We start from the raw sequence: 4,835 nt of genomic DNA, 5'->3' as shown, positions 1-4,835 counted from the left end.
AAATCCCCATTTTATTCTTTTGAAAACTAGGGGTATTACACAAGCCCTAGCACTCTCCATTGCCCAGTTCCTGGAAAACAAGTTATCATAGTAGAAGTCTATGAAGCCAGATGAAATTGAGGCATTCCTATAAATAACCTGTACGTTTGAGATCTTTAACATATCCCATCTTAACTAACCAACCAACACTCTATTGTATAGTGAATTTTTTCAACCAAGAACTTTGTGAAACAAATTTACAAAGTGCAACACAAACAATAGAAACACTTATCAGAAAAATAAACCATGGATGCTTGCTAGGAATAAAGCCGGATATACCACTTTGATCCAAAACACTTTACAATCCCAATTTCTTACTTTATAATAAAAAAAATCCAGCATAGACAGAAAGAGACTGTAGATATGCATTGAGGGGGTAATTGATTGTTCGCTGATCTTGAATCAATTTTTTGCAAAAAATAGGAATAGCATATAAGCATGAGCAAATAACATTGCTAGAATTGTAGAACTCTAAGATGGATTAGAAGTAATTGAGGTTCTAGTGCTTGGAGCTTCCCTTGCTTGCTAAAATAATACTTCTTTTGCCTTGTCTAGACAAACTCGATTAAGCTTGGTAAGAACAAAACTTCAATTCATATTCTAATCATAAAAATCCCTTCATTCTTTCCTGCTTAAGTCACAAAATTAGGTTGCATCTATCATAATGAAACAGGGTATTCATATTGCACAGCAACTATACAGAATGCAATTTATATTTACAAGGATGAAAATACCGTAAAGTGAAAAATAAAACCACCACCAAGAGCTTAGCTCTAGTGGTACTTTATTTAATTTTCAAATTTAAGGTTGAGGATTTGAGTGCCTATAAGGGAAAATGGTGGGTGTGTGCGTGTGTCTTACTTACCAAAAATTAATGATAAAACCACCAAGAAATCTGTCTGCCAATTAAGGAGTGCACAAAGACTACCATCCATGATACAATTTCATTAAAATCCAAGTCTGGAACATCATTGAATGAGCCACGAGTTTGCATTTGTAAACTAATTCCTGGAGGCAAATAGCTACCCTCGTGCTTCTCTAACTCCTACAAGATTTAAAAAATGTGGTACTATATATGAAGCATGATCTACACGAACCACTGACATAGAGATACAAAAATACATGTACATTCCTGTATAGGAAAAACAAAAAAACAAAAAAAAAAAAAAAAAAAATCTTTAACACTGCATTATTGTGCCTATTTCCTCAATGATTACGGAAAGATTCTCGAATTTTTTGTATATGTCCTCTATTCAGGGATGAGATTTGTCATTGTACACAACCTGATAAATCTGACCACTCACCTCAATCCAACTGGGTGCCAGTTCCTTCTTCAACCGGTGATGCTTCAGTAATGCTATAATATTTGATGCATCCTGCCACATCCCTCTTGCAGCATATATATTTGACAAAAGTATATACATCCCTACATTTGAAGGTTGAATACTTAAAAGCATCTGTGCACCAAATTTGCCTAGACCAAAATTCTCATGGACTCTACAAGAACTTATTAATGTTCCCTAAGTATGTGATGGGATATCTACAGGCAATTGTTTAACTAGTTCATATGATTCAGCTAGCAATTCTGATCTACCAAGGATATCAACCATGCAATCATAATGTTCTGGCTTTGGAATTAGATTCCAATGCTTCTCCATAGACTTTAAGTATTTCTAGCCTTCATTGACCAGACCTGAATGAGCACAGGCAATCAAGAGGCTAATAAAATTTACGTGATCTGGTTCAAATCCAACTTGAGTCATGGAATGGAATAGCTTGAGAGCTTCAACAGCAGAACCATGATAAGCTTGTGCCACGATTATGGCATTCCATGCCACCGTATCCCTGTTTATCATCCCTTGAAACACTAGAGCAACAACATTTATAAAGCCACATTTGGGATACATGGATATTAATGAACTTAATACAAACGTATCATTTTCAAAACCAGTTTTGATCACACAAAGATGCATTGCTTTACCCCACCCATGCGCAGCAAATGCACCACAGACCGAGATCACAGTGGTAAATGTACCTTGATCGGGCTTAAGTCCAGTCCGCAGCATGTGGTAATGTAGAATAAAAGCTTCTTCAGATTGACATCATGAAATCATAGTATTCCATGAGGTTTTATCTTTCCACGGCATCTGTCCAAAAAAACCCCTAGCATTTATCATATCATCTTATTGTACATGTCGCTGTAGTATTGAATTCCATGACACAATGTCTCGCTGTGGCATTTTCATGAACAATTCAAGAGCGTCTTCGAACCTTCCATTTTGAACATATCCACCAATCATTGAGTTCCATGCAATGAGATCCCGATGGGGCATTTCATTGAATAATTTTTTAGCCTCTTAAATCTGATTATAATGCAGATAACCCCGAATCATCATAGTCCAAGCCACTACATCCTTTTCAGGCATCTCCTCAAACAAGGCCCTAACACTCTCCATCTTTTTTGCTCTCAAGAAACAAGTTATCATACTAGTCCATGAAGCCATATCGTGTCAAGGCATTCCCATAAATAGTTTGTGTGAATCTTCAACATATACCATATCAGCATAACCAGCCAGAATTGCATTATACAGTGAAACACTCCTTACAACAGGAGCTTGATCAAACAACACCTCGGCTTCGCTTACAAACCCATAATGAAAATAACCTTCAATCATAGTCACCCACGACACAGAATTCTTAACAGGCATTGCATCAAACAATTTTCTGGCCTCATCTACTTGTTAATTGTTTACATAACCATATATCATAGAATTCCAACAAACCACATTTTTATCACGTATCGCCTCAAACAAACTCCAGGCTTCTTCTAACCTTCCACACTTTGCATGCCCACTTAACATCGTCGTCCAAGACACAACATTTCTACTAGGCATAACATCGAATATCTCACGAGCCTCACGAACCCTACCATTCCTAATATACCCATAAATCATACAGTTCCAAGTCACCATATTCCTATCAGGCATTTCATCAAACAGACGACATGCATTCTTAACATCCCCGCGCTTGAAACTACTAGTTATTTTTGGTTTCACTGATATTATGAGCTTTTCACATTGGAAGTCATATAACGAAATAACCAACAAGTTTCACTGAACACAAACCCAATACATGAATTGAATTTGCACCTAACATATATAATTCAGTAAACATGTGGTTAGTTAACAGAAGCCTGTTTATTCAAGCAACAAGTGGGACCAAACATAGATCCCACGGTTGTTCTATCATCATCCATGTGGAATTTAATATAATTATTTGAAACATGTGCAATATTAGAATTCGTATGATACCAAATTAGAAAATGATGATTCTGTATGGGGGTTGTCCTGAAATTGTAAGGGAAATTAATATTTAAGCAACCCGTTCCCTTAATAAAAGTGCCTTATCCCCACCAAACTCATGTAAAGCCAAATCTTGCCACAAATCTTGACGCTGATGTCACTTGACGATTTTCCCCAAGCTTGGATTTTCACTTTTTAGGATTTTCAGATTATTTTTTTCCTATCAATTTATATATATATACACATACATACGTACTTTAGAATCGCATTCGCACCATAAAATTCAATATTTAGCATTGACATTATTTATACACAATGTTTGTCTTGACTCCAAATTATTGGGTTTCTAATTTATATAAGGAACCAGTGAGACTAATTCTTCAGTCAAAATGTTTTTTAGTTGTATGACCCCACGTAATTAGGTTTTGATACTTTAAGTGGGACATCTTTAAAGTAAGAGGCCTAAGCGGCTAAGCCAGTGCCCCACGTTTCATTAATAAGGTTATAATCTTTAAAGGATAATAAATGAGGGTAATTAAATAGTTTTAATTTATTTTTTATTTTTTTAAGTTTGCAATATGTATTAGAACTTTTTATTTTATTTTTATTAATTAATTTATTTATATTTTATGGTAAAGCAAACACACATACACTTTTTTGCCCACGCTGGGACTCGAACCCCTCTCATCTTCTTTGAAGATGGAGAAGTTATACCATTGGGCCAAAGGCCTATCAGAACTTTACTACTGTATTAGATTAGCTTACTCCTTTTATTAGTGTGGAGAAGAATTATAAAGTTGTAACTGGATAACAGAATTATGTTATATCTATGAAATAAGAGAAGATTGAATAAATAATAAGGTTATAATAGAGAATCAAAATATAATGATACAACTTTTACGGAAAATTAGAATTTTCTCGTATTTTTTGGAGAAAATATTTTCAGAAAAATCAATGAGTTGCCAGAATATTACTTTCATGAAAAAATTTATTTCACGCTCATCAAAGTGTTATTTTTTTTATTATGTTTCTCTTACTTTCAGATTAGTTCACGCTAACTAAACTAACCCCACGAAAAGTTAATATAATTTTCACTTTCTTATATATAAGTTAGGTCATGAGACGGCGAGATATTTTGTAATAAAAAAATTGATGCAATTAAACGTTGATTGGACCAAATGAGTCTTGATTAATATAGGTGTTAAAAATTTAGAATAGAAAACTAAGATACAATGATTTAGAGTACATGAACTTATAATTTCAATTGTCAAATGTATTTATTAATTATTTTGAAAATTACATTCTTGCTTCTCATCAAAGTAGTGATAATTAATGACTCATTAACTCAGTTTGTATAACATCTCATCTTTTAGAGTGAGAAGTTGAATCTTTGCCGTGGAGTGCATGCGTGAATAATTACCTTTAAAAAAAAAAAAAAAAACGCATATATATGGATTAAAAATATAGAGTCTATAATTACTTCAAAAGGAATTT

The 4,835-nt window shown here is 34.0% G+C and overlaps 1 pseudogene; it reads right to left on the bottom strand.

Moving 5' to 3' along the window:
- Positions 1 to 969: 969 nt before the first annotated feature.
- On the bottom strand, positions 970 to 3,644 carry LOC132278239 (pentatricopeptide repeat-containing protein At4g02750-like; annotated as a pseudogene).
- Positions 3,645 to 4,835: the final 1,191 nt, after the last annotated feature.

This window comes from Cornus florida, unplaced genomic scaffold (assembly GCF_030987335.1).
Source record: "Cornus florida cultivar Cherokee Brave unplaced genomic scaffold, ASM3098733v1 CherokeeBrave_3.0.0_Hap2_Chr10, whole genome shotgun sequence".
NCBI classification, from domain to species: domain Eukaryota; kingdom Viridiplantae; phylum Streptophyta; class Magnoliopsida; order Cornales; family Cornaceae; genus Cornus; species Cornus florida.
This window is presented reverse-complemented; position numbering and strand designations above follow the sequence as displayed.